The sequence below is a fragment of the Orbicella faveolata genome, unplaced genomic scaffold (assembly GCF_042242905.1).
Source record: "Orbicella faveolata isolate gen_17 unplaced genomic scaffold, um_ofav_v1 contig_34, whole genome shotgun sequence".
NCBI lineage: Eukaryota > Metazoa > Cnidaria > Anthozoa > Scleractinia > Merulinidae > Orbicella > Orbicella faveolata.
In genome coordinates this window covers 16,137,333-16,163,626 of record NW_028301563.1, presented here as the reverse complement: position 1 = coordinate 16,163,626, position 26,294 = coordinate 16,137,333, and the positions used below count along the sequence as shown (strand labels likewise).

Below are 26,294 nucleotides of genomic sequence, written 5' to 3'. Positions count from 1 at the left end.
AGGACGCAGATATAAAAAGTGTACAGAGAAAAGTTCTAAGTGGTTAATTAAATAGCAGAGGCATCTTCAAAGATTCATGTTTATTTTTCGGTGCGTTTCCCAAACGAAAAATTTATACAGTCGACTCACGTCAATGTGGTATTTTGCGCAGTATGTCTAACGTTTTCTATTGCTGCTTTTATGCCTGAGGTACTTGTCTTTTCTTCACCTGGGATAATTAAAAAATACATATCCATGCATAAACTTTCATGGAGTCCACGCCATTCCTAACTTTTTGCGGTGGAATCAGTTCCGGACCGGGGATCATTTGCAGGCCTGTACATGTCAGTCATCGACATATGACTTCATACCACAGGGACACAAAGGAACGACTGTGGAAATAGTGAACTGACAACGAACATCACGTTTATTTTGTCTGGATTACTACAAAAGTCTACCTGATACAATTACGCTGACTTAAACTTCATCGTCTTTCGTTAAAACTACAATACATACTATTTTCATCAGGAAGAAAAGTCACTTGTCTTTCAATACAGTGAGATACAATAATTGATTACAGAATAAAGAAACTTCAAGAATCCACTATGACAGATCCTCGGCATTTTTTGACCATTTTGCGCACACAAAAAAGTTAGAAATCTAGATTTCTATACTGCTTCAAACTTTTTTATGAGTACATTACTCAGTACTACGTTTTCTTATATTTTCCTTTGAAAAACATTCCATTGAAAAAATCGAATGCGCTTATTAGAAATGCAATACACCGATAATCTAATCATCATACGCTGCGCTAAATTGAATATTTTCAGAAAATCTTCCATGGTAGGAAAAAATATTTTATAATGTTGTGGTCATGAATTAAATTATTTTGCACAAAGTTGGAGGCTCGAACTCTCCACTGTTATCCCTAATTTGAACATCTATATTACATTAGTCCTTATACGCTTTATGAAACCTTAAAACAGGTTAGCCTGAATATCAGACATCTCCTCCAGTCACACACTAAAATAATGCAAGCATCGTTGAGAATCTGTACAAAACTTGTCCACACTTATGATTAGGTTCTAGTTACATGTATACTCTGCAATGAATTAGGCCTTAACTAATATTCAAAAAGAATCCCTAGACTCTAGACCCTAGTCTAGTTTAACTAACATATTCAATGTTGAAAATGAACAGTTCTACCTAGCTATCAAATATTAATTTAACATTACAAATTACAAATGTCTAGAATAGTTTGACGTGAACTTCACTGAATGGCCACCGGCATAATTCTTCGTAAAACAACTTCAAACAATTATTTTTGTTAATAAATTTTCACGTAGTTTCCAGTAAATTGTGTACCTAACGTTTTTAAGTTCTTGCAATTATTCTGAAGTTTATTGTGTCGCGCTTTATTCCCGTCTACAAATCTGTTATAAAAACTAATAACAACCGACGTTTCTTGTTTGAAAACAATAAAATTCTCTGAACTGTTACTATATAACACAAATAGATTCCATTTTATCCTTGGTCCGTTCAGTAACTGAACAAAGCAGATATTGAATCAAAGGAATGCGCGGTGCTAATGTCCTCACAATAAGTTCACGTCAGGTTTTTGTAAGTTTTACGCTTGTAGACTCTGTACTCAGCCTCCGTTAGTGCACCACCTTGACTTTGCTAAATCTATCTACTTTACAGTACTTCGTCCGACAGTCAACTGTTTTGTTCTGACCATGTTTCGAGGTCATCTGTGCATCTAGAACTGACCAGACGCACGGCAAAATAAAGTCTATTTGTTAAGCTTCAAATCGTTCTTAATATCTTGTAATATCACTGTTAAAAGTAACTTGGTTGATTAAAAAAGGCACGTGGAAAATTTTTCCTGTGATGGACAATGCCAAGACAGCCTCCAGGACACGACGCAGTTTGCTGGGACTAAAGAGGATGCACTCCATCTTGCCGTGCTTCTTAGTAGAACGAGAAGCGCGAAGTTCGCGCGCGTTACTCGTTCGTTACAAGCGCTCGTTGAAAGTATCACTTCACTTGCTCTAATCATTATTGTCGTCATCATCACCATTCATCCCTCGGAAACGGCTCAGCTACAAAAGATACGTACATCAGTACATAAGGAAGGAAGGAAGTTGGAAAGTGAGTAAGTAAATAAGTATTTAAGTAAGTGAGTGAGTGAGTGAGAGAGAGAGAGTGAGTAAATGAGTGAGTGAGTGTGTGTGTGAGTGAGTGTGTGAGTGAGTGAGTGAGTGAGTGTGTAAGTAACGTAAGAAAGAACTTCATTTAAGTCTTAATTACACGAGTTGACCATGAAAATTGCTTAAAACTAACAAATGACGTGGAAAAGGCCGATCAAAAAAATATACTTGATCAGGATAATAACGATACTACGGTGAACAAGAATACACCTGCAAAAGATACGTACATCAATACACTGCGTGGGGTGACCATGCAAATTGGGTAAAACTAACAAATGACGTGGAAAAGACCGATCAAAAAACGTTTATTATTAAAACATTAGTCAAACCACAGACGTCCCAAACTCACAAGGAATCCATCAAATATTAATGATTTTTGTACGCGTATCGAGTGGGACGTGGCCTCTTACATTGCACGGTGTTGTGTTACACTTTGGGCCGTTGAGAATTTGAGTACTCTAAAAGGCATTTGTATGGAGTTTAAAATAACGAAGGAGAAAATCACGCAATGAAATAAAATGTTCCTTTTTTGCATAGAATATAGAAAATATACTCACCTTGCCTGGTTTCTATAGTCCAATTGGGCTATTTCATCGTTTTGTTTTGTTTTTTTTTTGAGGTGTTTGTCGCATTCCCAGCTTGGGACGCCTGTGGTCAAACCACACGGGCAAGGGACTCTAATCACCATTCAAACGAGCTACGTCACGGTTTGCACATTTTGACAAGTTTGGGCTAAATTTTTTATGATCATCGTTTACAATCATCCGTGTTAATCTTCTCCATCACTGATCACCCTTGTTCCTTTTTGTTTTATTATTATCTCTTGAGTGTTTTTCTATTTTAGTGAATTATTTTCAGGTTTTTTTCAATGAGTGAAAAGTGATTTTGTACGAGGCCAAAATAACTCAAAATACCGTGACTGTGCTCCTTTAAAAAAGCTTTTAGGATACACATCACGTGAGTAACTGACAACAAAGGAAAATCCGGGGGGGTTGCTCCCTTATGTGGGCTATATAGATATGTGTGGCCCCAAAGGATATGGTTTTTCAGCCGTCCTGGTCATAAATAGGGCATCAATTTTGGCCATTTTGGTCTTAAATAGGGTATAGTTTTTGTACTCTAGTCTTGAACCGGGTATGTTCTTTAGAAGAAGCTGCTCTTTCATCATTATCGATAAGACCATAAAGAAAGGCCCTTCATAAATTCTGTTCATGGCAACTGTGTCAGCCGCAACAGCCATATATAGGGTAGCACATTTTTGGTCAGGTCATAAATAGGGTAGGAAAAATCACAGAGTTTGGTCATAAATAGGGCAAGGGTTTTTAGGAACCAGGCCGCACACCCCCAACAAATGTTTCCGAGAGTACCCCCTTCCCCCCCCCCCCCCCCCGGGAGGAAAATTAACCGAGATCAAGAAGATAGCCCAATATGGTGCCGAGTTGCAGATGAACGTTATCAACACAAGAGTAAAATTCTAAAATAAAATTACAATATTCAGCATACATTGAATGTAATCTACTTCCTAAACATTCTCGTAAATGAGATCTTAACCGTGATCTCACACATTACTTGGGCAACAGTCCCAGCCAGCGGATGCAGCATTAACACATGCGCAGACTTAGCCCCAGGGTAGCTTTTGGGCTGAATTTTGCAAACATGCATATTTTGTTACGTTTTCATTCTTAAAGGAAAGTAATCGTCGTTGGAAAAGTTTGAACTAATATGGGTTTCGAAATTTTGAAGGTCCGGAAAGCAAATATATAATTGCCTAGCCGGTCACTGCTCTCTCAGTAATAGCCACCCGTATTAAATTTCGAGCAGAAGTCTGCGTTCGATCTTAGTGGCCAATCACGCAGGCGCTTCTCTCTGTTTACCGTGCATGAAGCGGTTAGGAGTATTTCTACTGTGCCCGATCGTGAATGAAATGATGTCCTTCGGAGGGATACTATCAACGGTCAGTTCACCTGTACCAGGAGCCATAATCGGGGACGGAGACCGTAAGCGCGCTATTTCTAGTATTGGGGCTGTCCCTATGATATAGGACAATTTTCTATTTTTAGAACAAATTGCTCCATCGCGTGCGGCACACGCGCATACATGCTGCGAGGATTTTTGGGGATGTCGCCAAGGGAAAATTGTGCCCGAAATTCCCGAAATTTTTTATGCTTTTGGCCCTCAACTCAATACGTTTATGTCTGTTGGAATTTTGCTTACGTATTTTCGTCGCAAGCTGCTCCAATCTGAGTGAAGTAAGACAGTGTCGAATTTAGGTATGTCCCGCTTCACATCACTGACCAAGTTGTGTTCCACTGTTTCTTTTACTAGAACTCCACATTACTCCCCTCTAAATTTCGCATATGTTGGTTGAAGATTAACAGCTTTTCCATAACACAGCAAAAAAACTATGTGGATATATTTGGATATACTAGCATTTCAGGACTTCAGTCTCCCTTCTCTTGCCATACGCTTACGGGGATTTCGCGACCGAACAGTAAAAACAAAAAGAAAAAAAACCATTGCAAGTTTGAGTTTCGTCTGAAATGTAAGCAAAGCTTTATATTTCATCAAGGCCCAAAAAGGTTTACGCCTATAGATACTGCTTAGTTTTGTTTGTGTAAAAATCCAATAAATTGTCTGCTGTCGATGAATAAGACCGCCCGCCGATGCGTTTTTTGTACAGTTAGTAAACATGACAAATTGGATTTCCGCACTTTCGTGTGAAAACGTACATCGGACTCATACATTTGTAATTTTCAAATATGTTTAAGGTTGATAAATGTTTGAGAACATATTAAAAGGTTAGCTGAAAATATGTGAATAAAGCAGAGATAATCAGCAAAGTTACGATGACGCTTTCTTCAATCACCTCGAATAACGATTTCGATTTTGTTGGTTGAGTTACTAAAACTCCTTGTCTACCGTAAATCCTCGAATTAGCGCGCCCCTCCCTCAAATAAGCGCCCCTCCTATCAGCCGAAATTTAAAATAAGCGCCCCCCCTCGAATAAGCGCCCCCTCCCCTCCCCCCATTTTGGAGTAATGAGTAATGAGTAATGAGTAATGAGACAACAAAGGATGTATAGTTTTTGTCATGTAGTATCAGATTTGTACATTGTTTCAGTTTGTGAACACGTTAAGTACTAATGGTGCCGCGATTTAAACTTTAAGATCATTTTTTTATGTCAATAAACTGCATATGTTGTTGTTTACGCACAGAAAAAAAAAAGATTATTTCAGGCCACGATTTGGGAAAAATTAAGTAAGCGCCCACACCCGGTCTTCTCCTAAATTTGAAATAAGCGCTCCGGGCGCTTATTCGAGGATTTACGGTATTTTATTTTCGCAGTCTAAAATTTCACTATGTTGAGGAAACTCACATGATGTAAGTAGCCTTTTGGCATTGGTGAAAATTGTTGCAGCATCTCAGCACAAAAGATAACGAAATAAATCTTTGTCAAGATTTGTTGACAACTGAAAAATCCGACTCGGACTTGAAAGTGCTCGCGCTGCGCTATGCAAATGAGCTACTTGTACGCGTCAGACTTTTCTTTCAAAAAACTTTGCACACTCGCCAAATAAGCGGAAACGACGAGAAACTATCAAAAACAGGTGTTGGTTATGACTAAGTATTGTTTTAGAAACTCGCAAAATAGATAATTTATTCACAGCGCGAAATTGATGTCTTGTTTTCGACCCTGAAAAGCTCGCCCGGTTTCTTATTCACTGCCTTATTCCCTCCCATCGCTTTGAAAAATCCGCAAGAGAATCCGCGCGGATATATGTCGTCAGGATGGCGCAATTTGTTCTAAAAATAGAATCATTTTCCCATATCATAAGTGCGCGCAGATTCCAAGACTTACCGTCTCCGTCCCCGATTATGGCTCCTGTCGGTACCTATCTTTTTTTTTTTCTTTTTTAATCTATTTACCTCTGCGTAGAGAGAGGAACTGTGAGAGTAAAGGGTTTTGCCAAAAAACATACAACACAATAGCCTTCAGAACAAGCGGATTAGCGGGGCCGAAGCTCGATAAATAACTGCAAACGCGAAGCGCGAGACGAAAAAACAAACCGTTGATTTTTCTCGCCTTGCTCTGAGAGCCTGTTCTCGCGCCCCGTATACCCCTGTTCTGCAGGCTCTTGTCTCTTTAATTCCGGACGTATAGTGATGAAAAGACTGTTGTGCTCAACACTTTTTATTGCTATACAGAGCGTAAAAGGCTTTTTTTAATGTTACACATTCATTCTTCTATTTGTGAGAGAGAAGGAACTTTTTCTTAACTGAATATAGTTAGTTTACGCTGAATATAGTAAGTTGTAACGATGTGACATAGTTGGAACACGTTTGGTCCCTGGCCTCGTAAAAACAAGTTTCGAGTGTTAATCGCTGGACGGGTTGCACACTATAAAGTTAACATTTGTTTGATCAGAACGAAAGCATGTTCGATGTTTTTCCTTGTCATTAGGATTGTTTAGTTTATTAATAGCAATTACACTAAAAAAGCGTGTGCATAGCATCGAGAACAAAAGAGAAAGCTGGCTGTTTAATTCAAGGTTGGTTACTTCTTGTGCTTTTATGTGTTTTCGGGGTTGAGAGTCCTGTAAAATGCCAGTAGGTTTTAAGCGTGATTATGTAATAAATAAATAAGGGGTTATTGACCAAGCGTGAGGTCAAGATGGTTAGATATTGGCCAAGTTCTTTTTTTGCGTGTTTATGGACCGAGACGAAGTCGAGGTCCATAAACTCGCACAAAAATGGACTAGGCCAACATCCAGTCATCTTGTACAAAAAACCTTGGTCAATAAAAGATTTATAATATGGCTCTCGGGAAATTTTCCAGCAGGATATGGAGAGTAGTCCAGAGCGGGCAAGATAGCGCCATCTTGCCCGCTCACGGAGCTGGTCATATAATAATACACATTCCTCGATTCTGATTGGCTAAAATTAGTAATACCAAGCACATTGAAGCTTTACTGAGGAAACAATGTGTAGATGACCTTAAATAGTATGTTTTAAGTGTATTATTAACAAGTAATCGCAGCTCAATAAATACTCTGCTACTATTGACCTTGATTTCAAAAAATAATTGTAAAGTATTTCCACTCTTCCTTCTCATTTCTCCTCAGCAATAAAGCGCTACTCTGAATAAGCTTTATCTCATGAAATTGCTACTTCCATCGCTTATAGCTTACCATCTGCTCTTCCAGCTGTCTTCATCTCCAGGCAACCGAACCTGGATAAGTTCGTATCCGTGTTTAGAGTCACTTTGATAAATGGCGACGAGACGCTTACATGGCGAGGCTGCTAAGCAATCCCGCCTTTGTTTTAGCGGGGTACTCCGCTGCACGTTACTCCGCTGCAGGCCACTCTTCAGCGTGTTACTCAGCGGGAGGTTACTCAGCAGGTCACCTGACTTCACGTTAAACAGCTGAACACGACAATGTTCTAAGAGGATAGCCTCGGAGATGACAACACACACCTCGTCACTGACAAATTCACAATCAAAAAATGATGACAGACCGGCACGTGGACTACCTAAAACGTGTAGTTGTTTTCCAGAAACTGCGTCAAAGACGTATACTCCATCTCTACTCCACACATTAGAGTAAATGATGACAAAGGTTTCCGCAGGAGAAAACCTTCCAAAATCACAAAGATCTTTTGTATGCAGTTGTTTTTCCCAGAGCGTGGTTTCGCGATCCGACAAACGAAGTGAGCCATCCTTGCTCCAGGTTAAAATTTGAAATTTACTGTTGCACGCACGCAAATTTGTGGTTCGATCAATCTGGATGGTCGACAAGATCTCTCCGCTAGTAGTATCAAGGATGATCACCTTCCCCTCTTCCGTCGTACATGCCACTTTTTCTTCAGATGTAGGAATCACGTCTGTTACACTGCCGATGTTGGTGTAGCGTCGGACGCACTTGGACAACTCAAAATTCCACATTTGCAGAGTACCGATTTCTTTTATCAAAACACCACCTTTCACAGCTAAAAGATAAATGCGTGAGGATAAATCTCTCTTTGCAATCAGCTCGCTATTTGAAACATTCCAGGCCGTCACTGTGGTTGCAATTAAGTCATTAGAGCGACTGACAACATAAATGGTCTCACCACTAAAGGAAAACACAGCGTGTTCCACGATAGTATTTGCCGCTTCTTTATCATCTTCCTTTTGGTCAGTAACATTCAACATTTCTACGCGATCATCATCACTCCTCAATACAGTATGCTTATCAAGCACAAAATCAAACTTCCTACTTGAAACGATTCGACCAAGCTCTTCTTTAAATGCACCAGATACGGGATCTCCTAACAAAAATCCACCCTCGCTACGTGATTCAAATTCCCAGGTTACATAGGGCTCTTCGAGAACATCCACCCGCCAGGAGGAATGTGCGACGATATTGATATTGAGACGAAAGGCAGAGTACTTAATGTCATGCGGTGATAAATGGAGACAAAAAAGAGATCGACTATTGGGCGAAAACCTAATCATGCCACATACGTGTCGGAGATCGGTTTGTCCTAGTATTCTAAAACCATTTACCACATCAACGATAGCAATAAGACCACTCAAATGAGAAATTGCCAGCAGCTTTGCATCTCGTGACCATGCAAAAGACAAGACATCTTCATCTCTGGTGATACGAGTAATCTCTGAACCATTCTTCAGACTCCAAATTATAATGCATTTAGCATTGTGAGGACAATCAGTTAACATCGTGGTCTTGTCTACTGAAATCGAACAAACAGTGAAACTGCAGCTGCTTTCAGGAAAAAGGGGTTTCAGATCTCCGTTGAAATCATACACATGGTTAAGGACTCCCGGTAAAACCACTTTCTCGGTGGGATGAAAAACTACTGAGCGGTAACATGACAAGACATCTGATGAGGATACTGATATTCTGAGAATGCTGAAGTAACGTTTCTTTCCCTTTACAGGACGAGTCCACCGTAGCTTACCAGTATGGAGCCACCACAACTGAATCGTTCCGTCCTTACACTCACACACCATGTAGTCTAACTGTGGCGAAACATCAAAACAAACCACTGCAGATGAACATTCAAACTGGGCTAGAACCGGTTCCTGGTGCATTTGCTTGTTCACAAATTCCATGTAAGATATTCCAGGGTATTTGGTCTGCAACATGTTTGATGCCATAGGAGATAAAACTGGCCCTCCTTCATTCAGCAAGATTTGGAAAACTACGTGAGGATAATAGGCAAAACTCGCTGCGGAAGTAAGATCTTAAAAGGAGCATCAGGGTGTCCAGTAAATCTTTACTGTTTGCCGACAGAGTTCGAAAAAGTTCCTGACTTTGAAGCCATGACATTTCTTCCACTGCTGTTAAACAGCCTAGACACAGCTTTGCATATAAAAGCTCCAAGTCCGTCATGTATGTTTGTACACATTCCTCCAGACGCTGTGATCTCATGTTCTCGTCTAACTGTAACATGTGTCGTACACCATGACGTAGCGCATACTTCTCTGTGGAGCTAAACTGTGCATCAGTTACACCTTTCTCCTTCAGATGATCAAGTTCATCGGCAGAGAGGCTGGCAAGTATACGGTGGCCTTCCTTCTCATCCATGGTGAAGTCATGCTCTCCGTAACAAGATGTGTCTGTCAACCAGTCTTTAACCGACTTGTGAATAACATGCAGACAGCCATCACGAATAGGAAGAAGTGATGACACACTGCTAATAGCTTTAAGTACTTTCCGCCTTGCAAGTGGTGAGCTGGCATTAGGTCCCAATAATTTAGAAACAAAGTCAATTGGCATGGGCTCCCTGGAGGCGATAACAGCAGAAAGAAGCTTCAGAAAATTCTCTTCGTCGACGCCTAGTTCCTTCTTAAGTTCGTTCTCTAGTCGTTTGAAATAAGAATGGTAGGCTGAAGAAATTGCTAATGGCAAGCTATCATCAAGATCTTCCTGGTCCAGAACTGATTTATTCTCTTCAATAAATAAAACAAGAAAATAGGCGTACAGCATGAGCCCCTCGGACTTTTCGACGAGCTTTTCAACAATGGCGCCTCTCTTTTCTGGTTTGATTAGATGTTGTGTCCTGTTTTCAATGAAACGCTTGATGTCTTCCATATTCTTATCATCATTTGATTCCAGTTGAAATGGCTTCAAATGTTTTAATGCGTATGAAATGTTACTCTCTGGTCGGGTCGTACAAAGGAATCGAATCCAACATGGAAGCTTGGAGAGGTGGTTTGCAAGAACATCAAGTAGCTCATTGCGTTCTTGGAAATCACTTTCGTCCAAGCCATCTATTACCACGAGCATGTTTCTTCTAGGGTCAGCTACAGTGCTTAGAGGCTCTTTAAAAAGCAGCGCGAACAGTTCTTCCACACCCATGTTGTTGAGATCTTTACCCAGATTCCTTGACAGCTGTTTCACAAGAGCTTGTTTGTATTCTGGCAAGGCATGGCACAAGTGACAGGCCAAGGACTGAAGCATCAACTGAGGATTTCGGTAACGAGCATTGTTATGTTGACAAAAGTGGCTCCCTGCCAGTCTGCCAGCTTCTTGCATTCTTTTGCAAATAACAGCAGAGATGACCGACTTCCCCATGCCTGCATTTGAACTGATCACCATTACGCGGTTTTCAGAATTCCTGTCGTCTGACCAGTTTTCAACTTCGTTAAACACCCACTCACGAGTGCCTTCGTGATATAGTCCTACAAGATACTCAATATCTCCTTCGAACTCTGACTTGGCGAGATTCCGCAGGACTTCTTCTGAACTATCTTCATCTCTCCCATCTTTTAAGGAAGCAACTGCCTCCTTCACCTCTTCAACCGATTTGATGAGCTTTTCTTGGGTCTGGCAAAATACATCCAGTTTCGACTTGCTATCCTGAAGTTTTTCACGGTCTTCTAACTGGGTCTGGCGTACTCTCTCAACAGTTTCTTGTGTCTTGGTTTGGGTCTGACGTACTTCATCCAGTTTTGACTTGTTTTCCTGAAGTACTTCATGATCTTCTAGTTGGTTCCAGCGTACCTGCTCAACAGTTTCTTGTTGCTTCTGACGTACCTCTTGTTGGTTTTTAAAAACTTCTTCAACCACTTTTTGTGTGTCTTGGTTGATCCGCCGTAAATCTTCAACTGCCTGCTGCGTATCCTGAACGGTGCTATGATCTTCGTGCTGTATTTGATTTGCTTCTTGCTGGGTTTTCAAAACTTCCTTTACAACCTCAAGTGTATCTTTGTGGATCTGCCAAACACCTTCAACTGCGTCGTGTGTATCTTGAAGAGTTTTGTGGTCTTCCTCTTGCATCTCTCGTGCTTCTTGTTGCCTCTTACGTAGCTCTCCCAGCTGTGACTTTATCTCCTCGTCATTTTTAACCCACTCGATCACAGCGCTGATATAATCTTCCCCGCAAGGCGCTGACTGTAATCTGACCACCTCAGCAGGATTCAACCCAAGATCAACAAGAACAGCACTTATATCCTGCCATTTGACGTTAAACACAGCCGTTTGAACGCCCGTGGACGTCACGTGACCATACAGCTCATTACGATACAGCTTAACACGAGTAAGATTAGCCTCAAGAGAGGTATCACTTGAAGGTGGTGGTTTGTGCCACCCTGAGAGGGGCGGAGATAGTCCACAAATGTTGGTCAGAAGAAGAAACAGAAGAGTGATATCAAATGTTTTGGAGTCTGGGGTGGCTCCACCAGGTGGGAACAGTAGATCCCACTGAGGTTTATGTAAAACCTTTTTTTTGGAAAGATTGGTCAGAGTAACATAGTTTGCATTAAGACCAGCAGCCAGGTTTGCAGGAGGATGATACCTATCAAAGACATTCCTTAGAACCGTTGTTCCACCGTCAATAAGAAGTCTGCTCAGCTTGGCTCCATTTGTCTTCTCCGCAGAGCTGGCCAGGGGTGAAGGTGCAGCAGCAGCCATGCTTATCAAGATACACTGTCGTGAGGCTTACATGACGTTCCTTGACTGTACCTGTGTAATGAACATGTAACAAGCACTTCATTTTCGTTTCCGTAGCATTTTTTCAACGTCAGCCTCTCATTGGTATATGAAAATCAATTAAAAGATCTTGTAAATAAAAATTTATTACAAATTTATTAAAAGTAAATATGCTCTATGCTTGATTTTCATAATGTCTCACACAACTAATAGAAGTCATATCTGTTCATTATACCTGTATTATCCAAGGAGTTTAATATTCTAACATAATCAAATAATCAATCTCAAAATCACAGGCGCACTTCTTAGCTCTCTGAAAGCTCTCACGTCAGGTTGGGACTTAATTTTAACGTAACAGGTTTAGTGAACTGGACAAATTTAAATTTTAACTATTCATCCAAATTTAGTTAATCTTTCTGCCTCAGAATCTCTTAATTCTGGATTGTCAACTATATGACGGGCATAATACGATCTCCTTTACAACCTGTTAGCAGGCAACACACTACAAGGAATAAATTCTTGAACCTATCGTTGGTTGGTTCATGCTTTTTAATATTTGCTTAGAGATAAAACAATTCCATAATTCCAGACACCTTACCATTTTCCCTGGAGAAAGCCAACTAAGGATACTTTACTGTCCCTCTGCGCACCTGCTGAGATCAAGAATGACATATTCATTTATACTTAGAAGTTAACATGTAAAGGCCATACCAAAAAAAACTATACAGGGCACAAAATATGTTGGAAATTTGTGGGAGACCACAATGGTCCACCCTCTTTCTTCATTATACATTGTAAGTCTGCTATTTTTATCTGTATAAATGTACATAAGGCATATAATGATAGACTGCCAAACATTTCAAGTGATAAAATATCATAAAGAAGCGGTTCTCAAGTTATTCATCTTGGGAAGGCGACTCCTTGATAGTTCCGCACTTCAGGTCTCCCTAAATGAAAGATTCTGTAGCATACAGAGGTTCATCGCTGTGGAAAACTGCAACATACAACAATCATAGCCCCCACAAGTTTCTTAGTTTTAATCCTCATCGTTTTAAAATAAACGCCATCTATCTATCTACTAAACACTGAGAATGATTCAAATTTAGAGATCCTAGATACCGTTTTTGGTTTCTTCAGTGACCTTCATCTGCTAGAAAGAAGAAAAAGTCTTGGAAAAAAAATCCTGTTGAAACTTACCTAATGTATTGTTATTAGAAACTTTAATTCCAAAAATATGCAAAGCCAGTTTAACTTGTTGGTCAGGTTCTAAAAATAATACAGATCAACATTTTAGTGTGTACCTCTTTCCCACCCAAGTTAAAAGTCTTCTGTGTCAGTGTGATAAACTTTAAGGCCATGACAAAATTATGTGATAAACTCTCATGCCTTGATAAACTTATGTGGATACAATGTTCAGTAAACATGTACCCGTACATTACTGTACAACAGGGTTAATTCACCCCAAAGTATATACAGCAGCCAGCTCCAAGCTAATATTAACACAGTGACTGTACCCCACGGTTAATTCACCCCCATGTATATACAGTAGCCAGCTCCAAGCTAATATTAACACAGTGACTGTACCCCAGGGTTAATTCACCCCAATGTATAAACAGCAGCCAACTCCAACCTTATATTAACACAGTGACTGTAACCCAGGGTTAATTTACCCCAATGTATATACAGTAGCCAGCTCCAAGCTGATATTAACACAGTGACTGTACCCCAGGGTTAATTCACCCCAATGTATAAACAGTAGCCAGCTCCAACCTGATATTAACACAGTGACTGTACCCCAGGGGTTAATTCACCCCAATGTATAACCAGTAGCTAGCTCCAAGCTGATATTAACACAGTGACTGTACCCCAGGGTTAATTCACCCCAATGTATAAACAGTAGCCAGCTCCAACCTGATATTAACACAGTGACTGTACCCCAGGGGTTAATTCACCCCAATGTATAACCAGTAGCTAGCTCCAAGCTAATATTAACACAGTGACTGTACCCCAGGGTTAATTCACCCCAATGTATAAACAGTAGCCAGCTCCAACCTGATATTAACACAGTGACTGTACCCCAGGGGTTAATTCACCCCAATGTATAACCAGTAGCTAGCTCCAAGCTAATATTAACACAGTGACTGTACCCCAGGGTTAATTCACCCCAATGTATATACAGTAGCCAGCTCCAAGCTAATATTAACACAGTGACTGTACCCCAGGGTTAATTCACCCCAATGTATAAACAGCAGCCAACTCCAACCTTATATTAACACAGTGACTGTAACCCAGGGTTAATTTACCCCAATGTATATACAGTAGCCAGCTCCAAGCTGATATTAACACAGTGACTGTACCCCAGGGTTAATTCACCCCAATGTATACACAGTAGCCAGCTCCAAGCTAATATTGACACAGTGACTGTACCCCAGGGGTTAATTCACCCCAATGTATAAACAGTAGCCAGCTCCAAGCTAATATTAACACATGCCCAGTGACTGTACCCCAGGGTGAAATCAGCCCAATGTATATACAGTAGCCAGCTCCAAGCTAATATTAACACAGTGACTGTATGCCAGGATGAATTCACCCCAATGTATATACAGTAGCCACCTCCAAGCTAATATTAACACAGTCACTGTACCCCAGGGTTAATTCACCCCAATGTATATACAGTAGCAAGCCACAAGTTAATATTAACACAGTTACTGTACCCCAGGGTTAATTCACCCCAATGTATACACAGTAGCCAGCTCCAAGCTAATATTAACACAGTGACTGTACCCCAGGGTGAATTCACCCCAATGTATATACAGTAGCCAGCTCTAAGCTAATATTAACACAGTGACTGTACCCCAGGGTTAATTCACCCCATTGTATATACAGTAGCCAGCTCCAAGCTAATATTAACACAGTCACTGTACCCCATGGTTAATTCACCCCAATGTATATACAGTAGCAAGCTCCAAGCTAATATTAACACAGTCACTGTACCCCAGGGTTAATTCACCCCAATGTATATACAGTAGCAAGCCACAAGTTAATATTAACACAGTTACTGTACCCCAGGGTTAATTCACCCCAATGTATACACAGTAGCCAGCTCCAAGCTAATATTAACACAGTGACTGTACCCCAGGGTGAATTCACCCCAATGTATATACAGTAGCCAGCTCTAAGCTAATATTAACACAGTGACTGTACCCCAGGGTTAATTCACCCCAATTTATATACAGTAGCATGCTCCAAGCTAATATTAACACAGTCACTGTACCCCATGGTTAATTCACCCCAATGTATACACAGTAGCCAGCTCCAAGCTAATATTGACACAGTGACTGTACCCCAGGGGTTAATTCACCCCAATGTATAAACAGTAGCCAGCTCCAAGCTAATATTAACACATGCCCAGTGACTGTACCCCAGGGTGAAATCAGCCCAATGTATATACAGTAGCCAGCTCCAAGCTAATATTAACACAGTGACTGTATGCCAGGATGAATTCACCCCAATGTATATACAGTAGCCACCTCCAAGCTAATATTAACACAGTCACTGTACCCCAGGGTTAATTCACCCCAATGTATATACAGTAGCAAGCCACAAGTTAATATTAACACAGTTACTGTACCCCAGGGTTAATTCACCCCAATGTATACACAGTAGCCAGCTCCAAGCTAATATTAACACAGTGACTGTACCCCAGGGTGAATTCACCCCAATGTATATACAGTAGCCAGCTCTAAGCTAATATTAACACAGTGACTGTACCCCAGGGTTAATTCACCCCATTGTATATACAGTAGCCAGCTCCAAGCTAATATTAACACAGTCACTGTACCCCATGGTTAATTCACCCCAATGTATATACAGTAGCAAGCTCCAAGCTAATATTAACACAGTCACTGTACCCCAGGGTTAATTCACCCCAATGTATATACAGTAGCAAGCCACAAGTTAATATTAACACAGTTACTGTACCCCAGGGTTAATTCACCCCAATGTATACACAGTAGCCAGCTCCAAGCTAATATTAACACAGTGACTGTACCCCAGGGTGAATTCACCCCAATGTATATACAGTAGCCAGCTCTAAGCTAATATTAACACAGTGACTGTACCCCAGGGTTAATTCACCCCAATTTATATACAGTAGCATGCTCCAAGCTAATATTAACACAGTCACTGTACCCCATGGTTAATTCACCCCAATGTATATATAGTAGCAAGCCACAAGTTAATATTAACACAGTTACTGTACCCCAGGGTTAATTCACCCCAATGTATACACAGTAGCCAGCTCCAAGCTAATATTAACACAGTGACTGTACCCCAGGGTTAATTCACCCCAATGTATATACAGTAGCCAGCTGCGAGCTAATATTAACACAGTGACTGTACCCCAGGGTTAATTCACCCCAATGTATATACAGTAGCCAGCTGCAAGGTAATACAAACACAGTGACTGTACCCCAGGGTTAATTCACCCCAATGTATATACAGTAGGCAGCTGCAAGGTAATACGAACACAGTGACTGTACCCCAGGGTTAATTCACCCCAATGTATATACAGTAGCCACCTCCAAGCTAATATTAACACAGTGACGGTACCCCAGGATTAATTCACCCCAATGTATATACAGTAGCCAGTTGGAAGCTAATATTAACACAGTGACTGTACCCCAGGGGTAATTCACCCCAATGTATATACAGTAGTCAGCTCCAAGCTAATATTAACACAGTGACTGTATGCCAGGATGAATTCACCCCAATGTATATACAGTAGCCAGCTGTAAGCTAATATTAACACAGTGACTTTACCCCAGGAGTAATTCACCCCAATGTATATACAGTAGCCAGCTGTAAGCTTATATTAACACAGTGACTGTATGCCAGGATGAATTCACCCCAATGTATATACAGTAGCCAGCTGTAAGCTAATATTAACACAGTGACTTTACCCCAGCGTTAATTCCCCCCAATGTATATACAGTAGCCAGCTCCAAGCTAATATTACCACAGTGACTGTACCCCATGGTTAATTCACCCCAATGTATATACAGTAGCAAGCCACAAGTTAATATTAACACAGTTACTGTACCCCAGGGTTAATTCACCCCAATGTATACACAGTAGCCAGCTCCAAACTAATATTAACACAGTGACTGTACCCCATGGTTAATTCACCCCAATGTATATACAGTAGCCAGCTGCGAGCTAATATTAACACAGTGACTGTACCCCAGGGTTAATTCACCCCAATGTATATACAGTAGGCAGCTGCAAGGTAATACGAACACAGTGACTGTACCCCAGGGTTAATTCACCCCAATGTATATACAGTAGCCACCTCCAAACTAATATTAACACAGTGACGGTACCCCAGGATTAATTCACCCCAATGTATATACAGTAGCCAGTTGGAAGCTAATATTAACACAGTGACTTTACCCCAGGGGTAATTCACCCCAATGTATATACAGTAACCAGCTGCAAGCTAATATTAACAGTGACTGTGCCCCAGGGTGTTTGTATTACCTTGCAGCTGCCTACTGTATATACATTGGGGTGAATTAACCCTGAGCTTGGATTGGAATAGCTGGAAGCTATCAGCTTCCACTAAGTCTCTTGGTAAATTATTCCATAGCTTAACTATTCTAATAAAAAAAGAATGATTGTAACAATTGAGTCTGGCAGGTTTGATACTGTATATACTGTAACCAGCTCCAAGCTAATGGTAACACAGTGACTGTACCCCAGGGTGAATTCACCCCAATGTATATACAGTAGGCAGCTCCAAGCTAATATTAACACAGTGACTGTACCCCAGGGTTAATTCACCCCAATGTATATACAATAGCCAGCTCCAAGCTAATATTACCACAGTGACTGTACCCCATGGTTAATTCCCCCCAATGTATATACAGTAGTCAGCTCCAAGCTAATATTAACACAATGACTTTACCCCAGGGTAAATTCACCCAAATGTATACATACATACATAGATACATACATACATTCTTTATTCAAGATGCAAAGTTACAAAAGTGTACATATAAAAACAAAAGATAAAAAAGAAAAGGTGTCTCGAAAAGGCAGTTATGAGGGAAATCCTATTCAAAAACTCTCTAAAATAATACGAGAAATACAGAAAATATATAAAAACAAGGAACCTTAATTCAACATTCAGATACAATTCGAGCTTGGATCAGAATAGCTGGAAGCTATCAGCTTCCACTAAGTCTCTTGGTAAATTATTCCATAGCTTAACTATTCTAATAAAAAAAGAATGATTGTAACAATTGAGTCTGGCAGGTTTGATACTGTATATACTGTAACCAGCTCCAAGCTAATGGTAACACAGTGACTGTACCCCAGGGTGAAATCACCCCAATGTATATACAGTAGGCAGCTCCAAGCTAATATTAACACAGTGACTGTACCCCAGGGTTAATTCACCCCAATGTATATACAGTAGCCAGCTCCAAGCTAATATTACCACAGTGACTGTACCCCAGGGTTAATTCACCCCAATGTATATACAGTAGCAAGCCACAAGTTAATATTAACACAGTTACTGTACCCCAGGGTTAATTCACCCCAATGTATACACAGTAGCCAGCTCCAAGCTAATATTAACACAGTGACTGTACCCCAGGGTTAATTCACCCCAATGTATATACAGTAGCCAGCTGCGAGCTAATATTAACACAGTGACTGTACCCCAGGGTTAATTCACCCCAATGTATATACAGGAGGCAGCTGCAAGGTAATACAAACACAGTGACTGTACCCCAGGGTTAATTCACCCCAATGTATATACAGTAGGCAGCTGCAAGGTAATACGAACACAGTGACTGTACCCCAGGGTTAATTCACCCCAATGTATATACAGTAGCCACCTCCAAGCTAATATTAACACAGTGACGGTACCCCAGGATTAATTCACCCCAATGTATATACAGTAGGCAGCTCCAAGCTAATATTAACACAGTGACTGTACCCCAGGGTTAATTCACCCCAATGTATATACAGTAGCCAGCTCCAAGCTAATATTAACACAGTCACTGTACCCCAGGGTTAATTCACCCCAATGTACATACAGTAGCCAGCTCCAAGCTAATATTAACACAGTGACTGTACCCCAGGGTTAATTCACCCCAAGGTATATACAGTAGCCAGCTCCAAGCTAATATTAACACAGTGACTGTACCCCAGGGTGAAATCACCCCAATGTATATACAGTGGGCAGCTCCAAGCTAATATTAACACAGTGACTGTACCCCAGGGTTAATTCACCCCAATGTATATACAGTGGGCAGCTCCAAGCTAATATTAACACAGTGACTGTACCCCAGGGTGGAATCAGCCCAATGTATATACAGTAGGCAGTTCCAAGCTAATATTAACACAGTGACTGTACCCCAGGATGAATTCACCCCAATGTATATACAGTAGCCAGCCCTAAGCTACATATTAACACTCAGGGAGAAATCAACAGCGGTAAGAAAGACAAGTTTGTTTCCTAATTTAAACACTAGCTAGAAATTCTTGTTAAAACTTACCCGAAATATATTAGAAACTTGAAAGTCTTCCAGAATCTCAGAACGCAGTTTGACTCACTAGAAATTCTGAAGATTCAAAGTATTAAAACATTTTAGTGTGTTCACACTCAATCAGATTACCCTGGAGTGGTAGTATTATTTTAAAACTTTGGGTCTTTGTAAGAAAACATACACTGAGCACAGGAGCATTAAAAGTCCCCAAGAGTAGCCCCCAAGATACATTTTACCCCAGGGATGTTGAGATTTTTAAAGCACAAATACTGTAAATCCTTGAATTAGTGCCCTGGGCAAAGAGGAAGACGGTCAGGGTGCTCATTTGAGGGAGGCACTTAATTAAGGAAGGCTCTTATTTTAATAATTTTTTTACAAATCATGGTCAGATATGATCAGGGTCTCAGATGGATCCAGTCTCTCTTTAAGAACTACTTAATGTAACCCACTAAGCCAGTCTAGGGCTGCTGCACTAAGTTGGTTGGGCTTTAGGCAATGAATCAGCAGATCTTCACTACCAATGTGCAGTGCCTAAAAGCAGGCCCGCAACCCAGCAGCCCACGGCCCATGGCCCGTGACGGCCCAGCGGCCCAGCTGCCCAGCGGCCCGGCAGCCTGGTGGCCCAGTCCTGATTTTCCACAGCTTTTTTGTCCAGCGGTAAATCGACGCACATGCACAGATCTGCATCGGGTTTGGGCATGCAAAATGGACGACAGTGAGTTTGAATTCGTTTACCATTTTTATAATCATTTCAATCCTTTTCGATCCTTTCTTTCGTTGCATGTTGCTAAGTGCAAAATGTTGTCATTCTCTGATTATTCGTCTGGATACAGAACCCGATAGAGAGGAAGTCCATTCTCAAACGATGTAAGTTATTTTCAAACCACAGTTTGAGATTGAAAATTTCATAAGCTAAATAATGAGTATATGATATTTTCACTTTCAAGGTATGGTTTGAAAATAACTTACATCAATCAATAATGAAAGTCCTCTATTGTGCTATCAATTTCTCTTAAGAAATGAATGGACAGAGAATGAAAATGTTTTTATCTGAACAACATGCAACAAACACAAACAAGGATTCAAATGACTAAATGGTAAACAAATTCAAACTCACCGTCATCCATTTTACACGCCCAAAGCTGATGCAGATCTGTGCATGCACGTGGATTTACCGCTGGAAAAAAAAACTGTGGAAAATCAGAACTAGGCCACCGGGCCTCTGAGCCATTGCAGACCGTGGGCTGTGGGCTGCTGGGCCTTTGGGGCACTGGGCCGTCGTGGCCCGCGGGCTGCTAGGCCACAGGCCTGCTTTTACCAAAACCCCCTAAATCAGTTGATAAACGCTTGCTTGTGACTGAACACAACCAAAACTATTACATCCTTTGGTGTCTCAGTACTCCTTCATAAAACAGAGGGAGAAGAGAGGGGGACTCTTACTTGAGGGGACCTTCTTATTTCAAAGGGAGGGTTTTACGGTTTGGTGCATGTCTGTATTTTATTTACCTGTGCATGCTTTTAGGCACAGGCCCAGTTTTACATTGCTTATGAACTAATCGTGAGCAAGTTACCCAATTTCACATGAAAATAGCCATAAAATCATCAACGGTAGAATAAATTGTACGGGTCAACAATAAATTCAACAGTTGACAGCATCTCAGTAAAATCCGTTGAAATCTTCTGAGAATTTTGGTCATCCATCATTCTACTACAACTAACAATAGCATGTACTGACTGCACTACAATGTCATCTAAGTGGGGTTTTTAAAGCAAAAACACTGATAACAAGGGAACAAAAGTTTTTGACTTAGAGACATCGCCGAACTGTGAAACCCTCCCTTTAAATCTTGGTCAATAAAAGGGGCGCTTATTCGAAGGTGGCACTTACCACTATTTGAGGGGAGGCACCAATTCAAGGATTTACGGTATTAATAAGTCTGTCCAGTTCTTCCCAGGGAGGCGCGGTGGCCTCATGGTTAGTGCGCTCATCTCCGGATCGAGCGGTCCAGGTTTGAGCCCTGGCCGGGGACATTGTGTTGTGTTCTTGGGCAAGACACTTTACCCTCACAGTGCCTCTCTCCACCCAGGTGTATAAATGGGTACCAGCGAACTTAATGCTGGGGGTAACCCTGCGATGGACTAGCATCCCATCCAGGGGGGGGGGGGGGGGGGGTGTAGAAATACTCCTAGTCGCTTCATGCTACAGAAACTGGGATAAGCTCCGGCCTGACGGGCCACTTGGCTCGTATGCAGACTTTACCTACCTTACCCAGTTCTTCCCTGGACATCTTGGATCTACATGTATGCCTAAAAGAGCTTACTCACAAGGTAGCCTATGGGACTGATACAGGTCATGACAAAGTGCATTTGTTGTACTCTACTAGTACATCTATTCAAGGGCATTATACATTGTATGTTATATTACCATACACCAATCTGAAGCCTTAATTGTCCTAAAACTGAAATTAACACTGGCCTGCGACACAGCTGCCTTTTTGGTCAAGTTTGGGTACAGTAAATACCTTCAGTCTGTATTTGTACCTTTGTTATTGTAACAAAAACTTTAACAGAGCATCAGGCTTGTTTGGTCTTGCCGAGGGTATTTTTTGCTCAACTGTCTCACTAAAATACAGGATTTGATCAGATTTGCCTCATACACATGTCTCACCGAATTGTATCGGAAAGGTAGCCCAAGCAAGTATTATTTAATAACTATAATTGCCAATATTATTCCAAGAGCCTGCATATTTAGATAATGAGGTGATAGCTAACCAAACACAGAAATCTGGACAGGAGAGGGGACAAAAAATCTTGCCATCCATCAGGGGGGGAGAGGCAAGGTGTATGTTTTTTGACCTTTTCTCTGGATTAACCCAGCAAAAACAGAGGTTTGAAAGGATGCATGTTCTAGCCACTACATAATAAAACTCATAATTTCCAGCACTGATCAGGTACCTCAACGTTCTTTCGTGTGTTACCCAATCATCATTATTAGAATTATAGTTGCTTAAAAGAAATGTTTAATGTGGTCATTACTCTTGCCAGTTATCTTCTAAATATAGAAGTATAATGATAAAAAAGAAACCTTGCTTTTATGCAAAAAAAGCAGGAGCTAGCAGAAATCTTTGAAAGAAGGAGCCAGCCAGAAGACTGTTTCATTAACAATTAACTTACAATGTAGCTGAATGTTGTTAAAAGTGCACATTAATTCACATCCTACATGTAGTTTGACACCTTGGACCTGCACATGAAACCATAACAACACTCATGATTAGAAGACTCAATAGAATTAAAATATAAACATTAAGTTCAAAATAAGTTTATGTCACTGCTAACATGTACATGTACCTTCAAACTGAGGGAAAATAATGCCACAAACCAGTACAACTGTAAATAATTCAATTTGTAATTAAAAGCACTAATTCAAAAGACATTTTCTAGAATAACAATCAAAGGTCCCTATGAAACCACGACTATTTTGCTTTGGTGGAAGGGTCAATTTACTGGAATTTGTTAAATTTATAGAGAATAATACATGGGCACGCGAAGATATGGAATTTCTCTTCGAGTGTTCAACCCTATATCTCACGATACAATATTTACATTATTTTTATTACGGCATATTTCTTTACTCAATGCAACTAACAGTAAATAACTAACAAAATAAATAGAGCAAAAAAACTAACTACAATAACTACAAGAACCGTGCAGTATAGTGAGCTGTTAGTTATTTGTTCATTTCACAAAAAGCCTAAATTATATATGAACGAATTATTACAGTCTGATACATGTATGTGTACAGTCTTTAAAATTAATTTTTGATAATAATTTTTTACTCACTTGAACAAAATATTGTGTTGTTGCTTACGTTTTGAAATAACTTTTGTGACCTGCAGACCACTCAGACTTGTTCAGCTGTTTGTTGCAAAATTATTTTTGACACTAGTTGAACTAATCAAAGTTATTTTTATTGGGAAATGCTGATTAGAAAATATCTGGTCTCTTAAAAAAGGCATTGAAGGAGTCATCCATCTCCTCCTCTTACTTTACAGTTATAACCTTTCTAATTTCCAGGTGGATACAAGCATATTTTCAATGATTTCGAAAGGTGCAGCCCTCCCCCCCCCCCCCCCCCCACCCCCACACACACACAACCCCGCTTCCTCCCTTCCTCACCAGCCAGGCAGTACAGCAAAGGTCGATTTTCGGAGGTAATTTGCTCTGAGTATTAATCAATGTTGACAAACATAAAGGAAAGGACACTTGCCACATAACAACGAGCTAACAAGAGGCTGAATAATCCTGGATTCAGCAATAACTCTGACGTATAAACGGATCAAGGGGAGGGCTGCAAGGTGGGGTGCAGCCTCGGAGCTTGATTTGTAAACTTGTAAGTCGTACGGTTTCTGCGATGCTTACCTGAAATGAGTATCTAGCGAGGAAAAATTACTCCTTCATAGTAGATGTTACGAATCGAGTCCTGCAAGATGACGACAACACTAATTAATACCGAAAGCCTTGTGAAAACTATCAAATACACAACTGATGAATTCGAAAGCTGAAGTCATCTTACTGAAGTTAACAGATCAATGAGTCTAAGATCAAGTTAACTAAGATCAAGTTAACAGATCAATGAGGCTAACTATGATAACTTGTGAAGAGATACCCTGCATATTCCAAACCAGTTTACCATACTTAAGGTGATTCCCCAGAATTGCATTGCACATCCCAACTGCGCATGATTTCGCGTCATTAGCCTGCTCTCACGAGCGCGTGCGCGTACACAACATATACAAAATGCTGGCTTTTTCTAAACAGCTTGGCTTGCGAGAGACAAATCATCGTTTTTTCTTCGGACACGAGTACCGGGACCTAACGATTTTTGAGTTATTTTTTGGAAAAAAAATACCTCTCAGTCAGCACGTCGGATATGTTATGGACGGGTCAATGGATGAGTCAGTGAGTCAGTGAGAATGTATGTATGTCACACCAATCAGATTGGATCTACTATAAACAGCCAATCAAATTTCTTGTTGTAAAGGTAAATTGTATGTGAGAAGATTTGATCCTGATACAGTTTAGAACGGCCATATTTATTCTTCTATAAAAGAGGAGGAAGTTTTCATATATTGGGTTTACTACGACATTTTCTGTGGGTTAGGCTGAAGATTTTAGTCACGAACGAGATGAGCCTTGAGGTTTGAAACAGTTCGTGAGTTAGTAGTATGCAGATGCAACAAGATATTTTTATTTTTAGTTACAAAGGTAACTTGATACTTTTGTTTTTCACAAGGAGTAAATTCAATTAGAGGTCACAAATCGTCGGTTCTAGTTCTTAGGACATGTTTTAGAGGAGAAGAGACTATTTAGATTTGAAACAGTTCTAACGTTTACAATAGTAAGTGCATGTGACGATTGTTTTGTTCTTGTTCCATGCAAATACGAGATATTTTTATTTTTTAGTCACAAAGGGTAATTTGACACTCTTGTTTTTCACAAGAGAGTAAATTCAATTAGAGTGGACGAATCGTCACCACTCTTTCCCACGAGATGTTTGCTATCTTTAGTTACAAATGGTAACTTAACACTTTTGTTTTTTATATGGGAGTAAATTCAATTAGTATCACCCAACTTGTGGACTAATGTAAATCCTGCATTTTGATTGGCTGCGCTACTAGAGGACTATTAGTAATAGTCCTCGAGTAGCGAAATTGTTGCAATCGAACGTGACGCTTTCTTTTGTTTTATTCCCAAAAAATATTTCTTCAACTTGCATTTGCTAACTTTATTATTGCCTTTTCTGTCCGACTAGTTGGGTGATACTAAAACAATTAGACCCTTCGCCCTCAAGGGCCACGGGTCAATAGCCCATTCGGCTTCGCCTCGTGGGCTATGGACCCGTAGCCCGCAAGGGCTACGGGTCTAATTGTTAATTAGAGCTGACAAGTTATCGGCTATTGTTTCCAGGATATTAAACAAAAAAAGCTTTCATTTCTGGACGGTTTTTACGTCTCTGCAGTAGCAGTTTATTTATATTTGATGGGCATTTTATGACATTCTTTTTAGTCGATATTTGCTGCAGAGCGAGCGTAGCGAGCGAGCAGCAACATAATCAGGATTTAAGAAGAATATATAGAAGGGGGTACGAATTCTCGAATTCATCACTTTTTACCACAATGCATTGCAATTAACCAGACTGCACTGCGCCACTTTTACTAGAGTGCATTGCGCCACGAACAACACGAGGATGTCATACTCGTTGAGCCGTCGTCCTTGTTCACGTGCATTCCACTCAGAAAGTTTGCTCTGATTTACCTGTAAAGCGATGTGAAGGAGATCGTGCTTGACTTTTACAACTCTTGCTATGCGGTATGTGAAAGTTTGTAAATCTGGACGATTAATTGTGACATCTTAATCTTAGTATGTCATTTCTTAGCAATCTCGCCTCCTTCGTCGAATTCTTAAATGAAGAGAAATCGTCGTTACTAAAGCCTGTAGAATAATTAAAACAAACGAAAACCGTGGAACACGCTGATTTCATATATGCTGCAATCTATTCCTTTTCATCGAAACATGAATTTAAGCTAAAGCTTGAGCATTTTCACACATCG

General features: G+C 40.4%; 1 pseudogene across 1 annotated transcript in view; it reads right to left on the bottom strand.

Moving 5' to 3' along the window:
- Positions 1-6,111: 6,111 nt before the first annotated feature.
- LOC110043812 (uncharacterized) overlaps positions 6,112-26,294 on the bottom strand; it is a 31,656-nt pseudogene continuing 11,473 nt past the window's right edge. Inside the window, exons 4-10 of the transcript XR_016201180.1 lie at positions 24,103-24,163; positions 22,858-22,924; positions 19,693-19,758; positions 13,325-13,393; positions 12,726-12,780; positions 7,379-12,160; positions 6,112-6,784 (exon numbers count right to left, since the gene is read on the bottom strand). The product of XR_016201180.1 is annotated as an uncharacterized LOC110043812 (transcript). The remainder of the gene's footprint in view (positions 6,785-7,378; positions 12,161-12,725; positions 12,781-13,324; positions 13,394-19,692; positions 19,759-22,857; positions 22,925-24,102; positions 24,164-26,294) is intronic.